We start from the raw sequence: 14,168 nt of genomic DNA, 5'->3' as shown, positions 1-14,168 counted from the left end.
CACTTGGCTTGCTTGTTTGCAGCACATGTTTCGCATTCATGGATAGCCTGTGCAATAGTGTCCATGGTCAGGTCCACCCCTCGATCACAAGCCCTCTATATGTTGCATCTCTTCCTTGATGGCCTGAGGTGTCATGGGCCCACTGAGCTAGAAATAATCCACCCTTATGGTGCCAGTCCAGATCCACCTGAGCCACTTCAATCTTAGCAGCCTGATCCACCTGCTGATTGTTTTGATGTTCTTCACTGGCCCCACTCTTGGGGACGTGATCATCTACGTGACGTACTTTTACAGCCAGGTTCTCTATCCGGGCAGCAATATCTTGCCACAATGCGGCAGCCCAGACGGGTTTGCCTCTGCGCTGCCAGTTGCTCTGCTTCCATTGCTGCAACCACCCCCACAGGGCATTTGCCACCATCCATGAGTCAGTATAGAGACAGAGCATTGGCCACTTTTCTCTTTCAGCAATATCTAAAGCCAGCTGGATGGCTTTCACCTCTGCAAACTGACTCGATTCACCTGCTCCTTCAGCAGTTTCTGTGACTTGTCGTATAGGGCTCCACACAGCAGCTTTCCACCTCCGATGCTTCCCCACAAGACGACAGGACCCATCAGTGAACAGGGCATATTGCTTCTCATTTTCTGGTAGTTTATTATACAGTGGGGCCTCCTCAGCAGGCGTCACCTCCACCTCTGGCGATATTCCGAAATCTTTGCCTTCTGGCCAGTCCATGATCACTTCCAAGATTCCAGGGTGACTGGGGTTTCCTATTCGAGCCCATTGTGTGATCAGTGCGACCCCCTTACTCCATGTAGCATCAGTTGCATGATGTGTACAGGGGACCCTCCCTTTGAACATCCAGCCCAGCACCGGCAGTCGGGGTGCCAGGAGGAGCTGTGCTTCAGTACCAACCACTTCCGAAGCAGCTCGAGACCCTTCATATGCTGCCAATATCTCTTTTTCAGTTGGAGTATAGTGGGCCTCAGATCCTCTGTATCCCCGACTCCAAAACCCTAAGGGTTGACCTCGAGTCTCCCCTGGTGCTTTCTGCCAGAGGCTCCAGGTAGGGCCGTTCTCTCCAGCTGCGGTGTAGAGCATATTTTTTACATCTTGCCCTGCCCCAACTGGCCCAAGGGCTACTGCATGGACTATCTCCTGTTTAATTTGTTCAAAGGCTTGTCGTTGCTCAGGGCCCCATTTGAAATTGTTCTTCTTCCGGGTCACTTGATAGAGAGGGCTTACGATGAGACTGTAATTTGGAATATGCATTCTCCAAAACCCCACAGCGCCCAAGAAAGCCTGTGTTTCCTTCTTGCTGGTTGGTGGAGACACGGCTGTTATTTTGTTGATCACATCCATTGGGATCTGACGACGTCCATCTTGCCATTTTATTCCTAAGAACTGGATCTCCTGTGAAGGTCCCTTGACCTTACTTTGTTTTATGGCAAAGAAGTCGGCCTCCAGAAGGATTTGGACTATGTTCTTCCCTTTCTCAAAAGCCTCTTCTGCTGTATTGCCCCGTATGATGATGTCATCAATGTATTGCAGGTGTTCCAGAGCCCCATCCTGTTCCAATGTAGATCAGTCCATGGCAAGTGGTGGGGTTGTGTTTCCACCCCTGGGGCAGTCGATTCCAGGTGTACTGGAGGCCCCTCCAAGTGAAAGCAAACTGTGGCCTGCACTCTGCTGCCAAAGGGAATGAGGAAAACGCATTAGCGATATCATTTGTGGCATACCACTTGGCTGCCTTTGACTCCAATTCATATTGAAGTTCTAGCATGTCCCACACAGCAGCACTCAGTGGTGGCATGACTTTGTTCAGGCCACGACAGTCTACCATTAGTCTCCACTCTCCATTAGACTTTCGCACTGGCCATATGGGACTGTTAAAGGGTGAGCGAGTCTTGCTGAATCACTCCTTGGCTCTCCAGTTGACGAATCAACTTACAGATGGGAATCAGGGAGTCTCAGTTGGTGTGATAGTGCCACCAGTGCACCGTTGTGGTAGCGATTGGCACCTGTTGTCCTTTGACCCTCAGCAACCCCACAACAGAAGGGTCCTTCGAGAGACTGGGCAGGGTAGACAGCTGTTTAATTTCCTCCAACTCCAGGGCAGCTGTACCAAAAGCCCACCGGTACCCTTTTGGGTCCTTGAAATACCCTCTCCTGAGGTAGTCTATGCCAAGGATGCATGGGGCCTCTGGGCCAGTCACAATGGGGTGCTTCTGCCACTCATTCCCAGTTAGGCTCACTTCAGCCTCCAATACAGTCAGCTCTTGGGATCCCCCTGTCACTCCAGAAATACACATGGCTTTCGCCCCCTTCATAGCTTGATGGCATTAGGGTACACTGTGCACCGGTGTCCACTAGAGCCTTATACTCCTGTGGGTCTGATGTGCCAGGCCGTTGAATCCACACAGTCCAGTACACCTGGTTGTCCCCTTCCTCCACCTGGCTGGAGGCAGGGCCCCTCTAGTCCTGGTCATAGCATTCGTTACTCACTTCTTGTAAATGCGAATCAAAAGTCCCTTTATTAGGATCGGAAGCAAAATCAGCCCTTCTGCCCTGTCTGGGGAACTGCTCACTGGAAAATGGAGCAGCAATTTTCCTAGAAGAATCCCCCTGTGTGATTATTTTTCCTTGCAACTCACGTACCCATGCCTCTAGGGTCAAGGTCGATTTTCCATCCCACTTCCTCCTGTCCTCTCTGTGGTCACGCAGGTAAAACCACAGGGTGCGCCGTGGTGTGTATCCACTATATCCTCTCTCTTGAGCAGAGGGACGCTTACTCCTAATGGCTGAGATACTGGTCCATACAGGTGAGGGGTAGGACATATCCTCTTCGAGTTGCTGGACCTTCTGGGACAGTTTCTCCACAGCTGAGACTCAAGCCCGTAGGGAGGAAGAGAGACTTCCTTCGTATTGTCGGAGTTGGCCAGCCATTTCATCCACTGTTGGTCCCTCTCCATCTTTCTAGGTCATTATTGCCAATGAGTTTGCGTGTGATGATGGTGTGCTCTGTACAAACTTACACCACATGGGTCGTGTGCACCGGACTTCATCTGGATCTTTGGATAACTGCTCGTTGTCCAGGTCATTATAAATCACCTCCAGGATGGCTAATTCCCTCAGATACTGGATACCTCTCTCCATGGTGGTCCACTTGCCTGGGTGACATATAACATCTTCCTTGAAGGGATACCTTTCCTTCACAGCTGCCAGAAGTCACCTCCAGAGGCTGAGGGCTTTTGCCCCTTTTGCAATCGCTTTGTCAATGCCCCCTTCCCTAGAAAGGGATCCCAGCTGCTTGGCCTCCCTACCCTCTAATTCCAGGCTACTGGCCCCATTATCCCAGCATAGGAGCAGCCAGGTGACAATGTGCTCGCCTGGACGACAACTGAAATCTTTTCGCATATGTCGAGGACTGCTATGGAACCAGAATTGTCTTGACATTGCCGTTATACCGCCATCTTCTGGCTTCGACATCCAGCCCCCGACGAAACCGCCACAGGACGCCTGCGCAGAGACCAGGGCGCGAAAGGCAGGAGCATGAACTGCACGTACACAGACACGTTCTGCGCATGTGCATGGCCCTATAAAAGGACCGTGTGCGCCTTTTGAGGGTCTTCTCTTACCCCGCGCCCTCCTCGGAAGCTGCTCCTGTGGACACGGAGGCTGAACCGGCTGGACATTTGATCGACAGGATGACACCGGACTCAGAGTGGTGGTAGCTAGTTCCCCCACGTGGCCCTCTTCTCACCTGCCTGAGCACGCTCTTTCTCTCTCTTTTCTCTCGCCCGCTCTCTTGCTCTTTTTCCCCTCTCTCTCTTTCCCCCCCCGTCTCCCTACCCGGTCCTCACCCCTTTGTTCACCGAAATAAAGTCAAAAGGTTGTACGGCATTTGACCTCGTTTGCATCTTAATCTCGTCCTTGGGATTGTATTGAAACCTCCCCTGACATTGGATTGGGACATTTAATTGGCGTCACGGACAGGATCCCCTGAGACGAGAGTGCCGTACTACCTTGTTGTGGTGTGCTGTGTGATTGTGTGTGAACGAGACGTACGAGCAAGTACGAAGCGAGTGTGGAGTTCCGATCCGCGGTTCTGCTCTCCCGCGAGGGAAGCAGCCAGATACGAACGAAGCATGAGGACGGAGTGAATATTGGTTCTTCTTTGTTCATAGCTTACATATTAGTGTACGGTCTGGCCTCCTGGGAGCATATAGGGGGAACATGGACTTTAAGGTGGGACCCTCTCAGGACGACACCCCCCTTTGTAGGAATTTTTGGGTATTAGTTCACGGTTTGGCCTCCTGGGAGCGTATAGGGGAAACTTGGATACTGAAGTGCGACCCTCTCAGGACGATATCCCCTTTGTAGGTGATGGCCGCCCGAAAGGTAGCCGATGTTTGTAACTATGTGCTTTCGCTGGATGAAGGGACAGAGAAACTGTATGGCCTCTTGGAGACGCACCGGTCTTGCCCCTCGCCCCAGGGAGAAGACTGGGCAAGGGAACACTGGTTTCAGTTGCAGAGTGTGGTGGATAGAATAAGAATATTGCAGAAGGAGGCTAAGATTAAGAGGGGGAAGGGAAAGGCTATAATTTGTGCGGTGTTTAGGAGCGAGTCTGGCTGCCTCGGCAGAGGAGAAAAAGCTGAGGTCCTGTTGGACGGATACGGTGGTGAACTCCCTGCAGATGGTAATAAAAACCCTGCAGGAACAGTTGGAGGAGGAGAGGCGCCAAAATGCGATATTAAAAAATGAGTTGAGAAATCAGCTTTTAATGGAGGCGGATACACTGCCGGGGGTAGAAACAACGCTCACAGAGAAGGGGATACGGCAGATTTACCCCCGGGGGGATTTGCAAAGAGCCAAAGAGACTGTAGAGAGCCCCCCCCACATGTATCCGCTGATCAAAACGGAGTATGTGTATGAGGACGAGGGTGACAATCGTCCCCAAGTTATTACTAAAGAGGTCCTGTTTACCGCAACTGAATTAGCAAAGCTGAGAAAGGACTTTGCGAGGACTACAAAGGAATCCGAGACCGAGTACGTGTGGAGAGTGTCTTTGTCGGGGGGGGGGGGGAATCTTACTGTCAGAAAAGGAGGCGGAAGGGTATTGGGGTCCAGGCGTGTTTTTAACTATGGGCGATCACCGCGCCCCATGGTCGTTGACCCAGAGAGCCGCATACTGGGCCGGGGGGTTGAGCCCCTTGGAGAGGGGAGACCCCTTAGCTATAACGGGCATGGTAGATCAATTAATAAAGAGTGTGCAAAAGGCGGCGTGCCTTCAGATGATGTATGACCGGGAGCTCAGCCCAACCTGGGCTCCCCAGTGTTAATGCCTGTAGACCCGGAGAGAATGACTCCCCTGATATGGGGACTTCCTGACTCCCTGAAACCCATTGGGATCCAATTGCAAGGGAGGATTTATAACACCCCCGGGGGAGAAAGGATTGCAGCCGCTTGGGAGGGGATAACGACCCCTGACTACCGGCAGCCAGGGAAGAAAGTATGGACATGGGGGGAGGTAGCTCAGGAGGAAATACGGCCCTGTTAGTGGACCACCCCAAAGAACAAAGACCAGGGCTGTGCGGACGACAGAACGAGTTAGTGGGCGGCAATCGCCCCTTGGGAGCGGCCAGGACCCAACCGGGAAAGGAAAACCCCTGAGTCAACAGGGACTCTGGTAGTTGGGGCTCCAGAAAGGCGTTCCCCGAGATTTAATGGATGGGCTCCCAACCAAGAAATTAGAGCAGCTCGTGTGGAGATGGTCAGAGCAAGGGGCCATTTCGAGGCCAACTCCTAGCACCCCACCCCTGATAAACTTTGAGGAGAAACCAGCCAAAGAAAACAAGGCAGTGGAAAACTAAAACCTCTGCCCCCTGAAGGTGAGGGGGAGGGCGGAGGGTGGATGTTCATAAGACAACTCACCTGCAATGCAAAGGGAGACTTGCTGCTTACGGTAGCGGTAGGACCAAAGAAAAGACCGGTAACCTTTTTAATCGACACGGGGGCACAAATTACTGCACTGAGGCGAACAGAAGCGGAACGATGCAGGATCTCGGTTCCCTCTAGAAACCTGATTGTTTTAAACGCTCTGGGAAAAACACAATCGGTACCTATGACCCCAGTGTCACTATGGTTACCAGGGGAGGACGGCCCTGTTAATACTATGGCGGCCATAGGACCCTTTCAAATGAATCTCTTAGGCATAGACGTTTTAAAGGGCAGACAGTGGTGCGACGCCCAGGGAAACTCGTGGTCTTTCGGCGCCCCCCGGATCAGGCGGCTGGCCGAAGCCCCAGCGCGGGGGTGCGCCTGTTGCAAGCGGCGCCTGCCCTCCCCCCTTCCAAACTGACAAACGTGAAACCCTACCTGCTACCGATAGGAGCCAGGGACGGAATCGCGCCAGTTCTGGAGGACTTAAAGGGGCGGGGGATTATAGTTCCCACCCACTCCCCCTTTAACTCCCCGGTATGGCCGGTCCGAAAACCAAACGGCAAATGGAGGTTAACAATAGATTACCGGAGGCTGAATGCCAACACCGGCCCATTAACAGCCGCTGTACCGAACATTGCCAAGCTCATAGCCGCCATTCAAGAGCAAGCACACCCTATTATGGCGACTATTGACGTTAAAGACATGTTCTTTATGGTCCCCCTGCAGCCGCAGGACCAGGACCGCTTTGCTTTTACCTGGGCGGGGCAACAGTACACCTTTACACGGCTCCCTCAGGGATACAAGCACTCCCCCACCTTAGTCCACCACGCTCTAGCGCAGGAGCTGGAAGCAATTACCATAAGGGCGGGGGTGAAAATTTACCAATACATAGATGACGTGCTCATAGGGGGGAATCAGGCGGAAGAGGTTGGGGAAGTCCAGAAGGACATCATCACCCATTTAGAGAGCATAGGATTGACAATCCCACCAGAGAAAATACAAACCCCTTCAAGCGAGGTGAAATTTTTAGGAATTTGGTGGAAGGGAGGGATAACGTATCCCACTGGACACCCTTTCCTCCCTCGACCAAATTAAGATACCAGAATCAAAAAAAAAAGACTTACAGCATGCGTTAGGGCTACTTGTGTTCTGGAGGAAGCACATCCCCAATTTCTCAATTATCGTGAGACCCCTATATGATTTACTACGGAAAAGGGCCCAATGGGAGTGGACCCCGGTCCACGATGAGGCGCTACAACTGTTGGCGTTCGAGGCAAATGCATACCAAGCCCTGGGGCCTATCCACCCGACAGACCCGGTACAGATCGAGTGGGGATTTGCCGCGACCGGGCTGTCGATTCATTTGTGGCAAAGGGGGCCGGCAGGGCCCATCCAGCCCATTGGCTTTTATTCCCAGAGTTTCAAGGACGCAGAAAAACAGTACACCACGTGGGAGAAGGGGCTGTTTGTAGTCAGCCTGGCTTTACAAGAAGCAGAGTGCACCGTTCGCCAGCAACCAATAGTGCTCAGAGGTCCTTTCAAAGTGATTAAAGCACTTTTAACCAGGACACTTCCCCCGACGAGGTGGCACAAAGAGCTTCGGTACGAAAATGGTACGTGCAAATAGAACATTATTGTGGTATCTTTGAAGTTTCTGAGGGCGCTACCAAAAATTTAGTTATCCAAGAGGGAGTGGCCCCAGACCAGGAAGGTGACGTGCCCCCTTCTGCTGTGCAGGTAGCCCCCCCATTTTCAGAACAATTACAGAATACTTGGTTCACCGACGCCTCCGCTAAACGAGAGGGCAGAACTTGGAAATACCGTGCTGTCGCCCTACAGATAAGGACCGACCAAAAAATAATTACCGAAGGGGAAGGCAGCACGCAAGTAGGGGAATTAGTGGCTGTATGTAGTGTCTTTCAACATGAAGCCCAATCTGCCTCTCCAATCTATATCTACACCGACTCCTTTGCTGTCTTTAAAGGGTGTACAGAGTGGCTCCCCTTTTGGGAACAAAATGGGTAGGAGGTTAACAGAATACCCGTATGGCAAAAGGAAAAGTGGCAAGATATTTTAACCATTGACAAACGGGAACTTTGCGGTAGGATGGGTAGCCTCCCATCAGATGGAGAAAGATCCGTCGGGTCATTGGAACAATAGGGTTGATGAGCTGGCCCGCCTCGCCCCCTTGCAAAGTGATCCAGTAGTAGAGGATTGGGAACGACTCCTGGAATGGTTGCACCTTAAGAGAGGGCACACCGGAGCCCAAGACCTCTACCGAGAGGCTCAGGCCAGAGGCTGGCCGGTTACCCGAGAAAATTGCAAAACTTGCATTTCGGCCTGTGAGCAATGTCGTATCCGCTTAGACAGGCACCCCCTGGAAGACGACCCCCTACATTTGAGAGAGGGAAAAGGTTTGTGGGAGGCCTGGCAGGTGGATTTCATCGGTCCGTTCTGCAAATCAGAAGGGAAGTGCTATGTATTAGTGGGTGTCGAAATAGTATCTGGCCTAGCACAAGCTAAAGCCTGCACTAAGGCAACAGGGGAGAATACGGTGAAGGCCCTGAAAGAATGGTTTGGGACCTTCCCTAAACCACAGTTGATTCAATCCGACAATGGTACGCACTTCACAGCCAAGACGGTTCAGGAATGGGTGGCTCAGGAGGGGATTTCATGGGTATTCCACACCCCATACTACCCGCAAGCAAATGAGATCGTGGAGAGAACAAATGGCTTGCTGAAGCGCTTCCTGAAACCACACAAACCAGGGTGGGCTGAGCAGGTGGGAGATGCAGTGACTAGCATCAATAGCCGTTGGGGAACAAACGGATGCCCAAAGATTACGGCGTTTTGCCCACAAGCCCCGATGATCATGCCCACCTCACCTGGCCCTGACCACTCTGTCAACCCATCCCATTTCCTTGGACAACCCATCTTAGTTGAACTCCCCACTGTGGGAGCAGTGCCATTAACATGAGACGCCCCGGTGAATAAATACACGTGGAGGGCAAGAGATGCTTGTGGAAAGATCCACAAAATTCATGCTAAATGGATTGTTCCTTCCTTCTGACCCAAGAAGCAAGTTTGCTTCTACTTTTGTTTTTCAGGAGGAAGCAGCCGACCTGGACACACACTACCCGAAGGAGACTAGACAAACGCTGATTGCCGCTTAATCAGGATGCGCATGTTATTTGTGGTTATACTAGTTTGGGAATGTACCTATAAAAGTGGTGGAGGGCTAATTCCTTCACCCTCCCCCGACCCATTTGATCCCTTTAAGGACAATGAATTTGTATTATTAGCCAAAGCTGTAAGCTGAGCTTTTAATTTAAGTCATTGCTGGGTTTGCAGGGGACCTCTGGGGCTGTCAAGTTGGCCATGGATGTCCACACCCCTCACCCCAGCCCAAATTGTGAGTAATTATAGTGAGACCACGAATGACACTTGGGGCGATAGTGGAACGTGACCAATTCAATTTCCCACTGCGGGGCAATATTGTTTAAATCGTACTCAAAAGGGAGGGGTCTGTGTGGGAGAAAGCAAGTGCCAATGGACACTTACGAACAAGTTGGCAAATGCAAACAGGGGTATCTCCATATGGGCGTGGCTTGATAATGCCGGACGCAGTCGAGGGTTGAAAGGGTACTGGGTAAATAAAAACGAAACGCTAATTCTCCAACAATCTAGGGACCACGTTTACAAGCAAACCTGCGAATGGAAAAACAACTCCGGGGCCTGGTATTGCACCAGCCGGACAAATAATAACCAACCGTCTTTTTTAGCCCCGTGGGCAACGATAACACAATGTATTTCCAGTTCCCCAAGGATGCAGCGGGGCCATTCGCCAACAGGGCCACAGCTAAAAGGGGCCATTATTGTATTTGTGGACATACCGCCTATAAACAACTGCCAGCGCATTGGTCAAGGGTCTGTTATGTAGGAATTATCCAGCCTTTATTCTTCCTTCTTCCAGAAACGGGTGGCTCTCAGTTGGGGATAAGATTGTACGATAATCTGGAAGACGGAAAGATTGCCCACAGCAAGTGAGCTATTGAGGTGAACATAGGCGGAACACAAAAATGGGGGGAAAATGAGTGACCTCCTGAAAGAATAATCCAACATTACGGGCCTGCTACCTGGAACCCCAATGAGCCGATATCAGGGGCAAGAGAACCAATCTATAATTTAAACCACATAATCTGATTACAAGCAGTTTTGGAAATTATCACCAATAAAACTGCTAACGCTATAGATCTTTTAACTCAACAGTCTCAACAAATGCGCACGGCAATCCTTCAACACTGCATGGTTTTAGATTATTTACTGGCCAAAGAGGGAGGGGTATGTGGGAAATTAAACGTCTCTAACTGTTGTTTAGAAATAGACGATGTAGGCGAAGTAGTCCTCCAATTAACCAGACATTAGAAAAATAGCCCACGACCCCGTCCAGGCCTGGAACGGTTGGAATGGTAATCTATGGTCCTGGCTGCCAGGGGCGCCCTGGGTGAAACAGTTGCTGTTATATTTGTTATGTGTATTTGCCACTTTAATGTTTTTACCCTGTATAATCCCCTGCTTTGTTCAGCTAATACGACATGTGGTATCTAATATGCAGTTTGTACCTACCACCTTACCCAATGGCGTAAAACGAATCCATGCCGCTCGCCGGGTAGAACCCACCAAAATAACCATTGTTTAGACCTCTTTAAAAAAAGGAAATTGCATATTCCTACCCATGTCATACTCACTGGTCGTTCTATACTTGTTATAATGGTGAACTACCTCGCCCAACAGATTTCTCAGGGTTGTTCTATAAAGTTAAATCTTGTTAAGCTTAGAAAGGTTAAGGAAAAAGAGTGTTTACATTGGACAATGTTCCTGTTTGATTGTTTGCAATTGAGCACTCTCTTACCATGTCCCATGTCACCTTTCTCCTCCACACCTCCCCTCTTTCTCTGCTTCTGTCTCCACCTCTGCTCCATCCTCTCCCTCCCTCCCTCTCTCTCTTCCCACCTCTCCTACCACTGTGAAAACTGCAATGTCGAGCCACGGGGTGGTGTCAAGGACTGCTATGGAACCAGAATTGTCTTGACATTGCCGTTATACCGCCATCTTCTGGCTTCGACATCCAGCCCCCGACGAAACCGCCACAGGACGCCTGCGCAGAGACCAGGGCGCGAAAGGCAGGAGCAGGAACTGCACGTACACAGACACGTTCTGCGCATGTGCATGGCCCTATAAAAGGACCGTGTGCGCCTTTTGAGGGTCTTCTCTTACCCCGCGCCCTCCTCGGAAGCTGCTCCTGTGGACACGGAGGCTGAACCGGCTGGACATTTGATCGACAGGATGACACCGGACTCAGAGTGGTGGTAGCTAGTTCCCCCACGTGGCCCTCTTCTCACCTGCCTGAGCACGCTCTTTCTCTCTCTTTTCTCTCGCCCGCTCTCTTGCTCTTTTTCCCCTCTCTCTCTTTCCCCCCCGTCTCCCTACCCGGTCCTCACCCCTTTGTTCACCGAAATAAAGTCAAAAGGTTGTACGGCATTTGACCTCGTTTGCATCTTAATCTCGTCCTTGGGATTGTATTGAAACCTCCCCCGACATTGGATTGGGATAGCATATCTTGCAGCTCACTCAGGGACAGGGATCCGGTAGTTACCATCTCATTTGTGGGTTCTGCCTCTTCCTCCTCCTGTTCTCGTGATGGCCCTGGTTCATCTTCATCCCTTACTAAACAAGCTGATTTTCTTGTGTATTTTTTCTTCTGTATAGGGGTGACTGATACTGGCACGGGTTGGTTCTCTGACGCAGCCACAGTGCCTGTCGCCGGGGCTGGTGTAGCCGCAGCGCCTGTCATTTTGTCCTCAGATCCAGAGACCTTCTCCTCCCCTTGAGGGTTCTGAATACTGTTGAATAGGGCTCGGTAGGCATGGGCCAGGCCCCAGCACGTTGCAGTGATCTGTGTCTCTCTGGAGTTGCCAGGGTGACAACATACATTTTCCAAATACTTTACTAGTTTTTCAGGATTCTGCACTTGTTCAGGGGTGAGGTTCCAAAACATTGGAGGTGCCTGCTGTCCTAGGCATTTGCCCATGCTCTCCCACATACCGTGCCACTCATAACTATCCAGCCTTGGGGCAGATCTCTGGATGATATTCTTAAACTGCTTATTGACCTTAGACAAAACCGAAACAATATTCCCATGAAATAGCAATAGAAGTATCTTAACTACCCAAGGATGTTCAAGATACTGAAAAGCTGTTGTAATGAAGGAGGAAACATCATAGAAGAAAACAACAAAGGTGCCATTCTGTATTTCCTCCATAAAAAACCTCTCAGAGGAAGAGGTATAATTGCTAATTGTCTCCATGAGGTGGTACCCGCAGTACAGTAATGGCTTCAGTACAGAACCCAAATACCAGATAGCACTCAAGGCCAGTGTTTTAATAACAAATCTCCCAGGCAAAACATCACTAATCGCTGCAGAGCAAAGCAAACTGCAAAACCCAACACCAGTCTTTTAACATGTATAGCAAAAACAGGAGCATGGTGCAGATCAGGTAGACTAATACTGAGAACAGATGAATCAATATTATGACCGGCAACTGTTAACAGATACAAATTCCTTAATAAGCTCTGGTTAATCTGTTATTATCTCAAACCCTTTGTGCCCCACGTTGGGCACCAAAAAGGACTGTCATGGTTTAACCCCAGCCAGCAACTAAGCACCACACAGCTGCTTGCTCACTCCCCCCTCCCCAGTGGGATGGGGGAGAGAATTGGAAGGGTGAAAGTGAGAGAACTCATGGGTTGAGATAAGAACAGTTTAATAATTGAAGTAAAATGAAATAGAATAGTAGCAATAGTAGTAATAATAATGACAATAATAATAATATAATAATATACAAAGCAAGTGATACACTATACAATTGCTCACCACCTGCTGACCGATGCCCAGCCCATCCCCAAGGAGCGATCGCTGCCCCCCAGCCAACTCCCCCCAGTTTATATACTGAGCATGGTGTCATATGGTATGGAATAGCCCTTGGGCCAATCTGGGTCAGCTGTCCTGGCTGTGCCCCCTCCCAGCTTCTTGTGCACCTGGCAGAGCATGGGAAGCTGAAAAGTCCTTGACTGGTGTAAGCACTGCTCAGCAACAACTAAACCATCAGTGTGTTATCAACATTATTCTCATCCTAAATCCAAAACACAGCACTATACCAGCTACTAGGAAGAAAATTAACTCTATCCCAGCTGAAACCAGGACAGCTATAGGAGCAGATGTAGTTGTGTATATCTGAACTTTTGGTTCTTCTGGCTGTGAATGTTTGGCTGTGAATGTCTCATTGTGAGTGTCTCATTGTGGGCACCTTCAGAATCAGAAATCCCAAGTGAGAAGATGATTTAGACTGATTACGTTGTATTGTACAGAGGCTGTGGAGTAAAAGCTGGTGTTGAATGTTAATCTGCAGCATAGTGTTTACTTTCTTACATCTCAGAGATATTCCCTTCCGCTGTCACTACAGCCCTTCCAGGAGTGGGACAGACATGAACCTATCCTTGCAGGGCTTCTAAATATTAAAGTACACTAAGGTAGTAGTTCATTACATCACAAGGTTTGTTCCTAGGCACTGCCTGTCTCATAAGTTAAATCAAGCAAGGGCCCTTTGATGCTTTTGCAGTGCTCCCCCCCCCCTTCAGTTTTATTTACTTTGATGTAGTCCCTCTGGTGCATCTGACAATTGCACCGCTTGCCAGTGTTCAAATGGCAGGTGCTAACTGATCAGCACCTAAGCTCAGGGAGGCTGTCAAATGGAAGCTGTTTCCTAACATCAACCTGCTATATGCAAGGTCAGGCAGGCCCGAGGCCCTGATTCTTAATAGTCCAAGTTACAAATGCCAATTGTAGCTCTTTGGATACACTTCCTTTTTTTTTTTTAAAAAAAAAAAAAAAAGAAATCCCAGAATTTTACTTTTGTGGCTAATGCATATATCCTTTTAATGATATAAAGTTTTGGAAGAAATCTAAAAGCTCAATTTTCAGGGGGTAAAATAACCCAAACCAGGAGGGCAGGAGGAGACAATTAGAGTGGCAAAAATCATACCAGCTCTTCCTACTTCAGTACATCTCTTACTAATCTGCTGATGCACCCGGAGTGTGCTACTCAGAGTGATACTATTGTGCTATATGGACTCTCAGTCTGATTGGATCTGAGTGTTCCTGTGT

Source organism: Platalea leucorodia (assembly GCF_965183815.1).
Source record: "Platalea leucorodia genome assembly, chromosome: W".
Lineage (NCBI taxonomy): Eukaryota > Metazoa > Chordata > Aves > Pelecaniformes > Threskiornithidae > Platalea > Platalea leucorodia.
The sequence above is the reverse complement of the archived record's forward strand: the minus strand, read 5'-3'. Positions refer to the sequence as shown.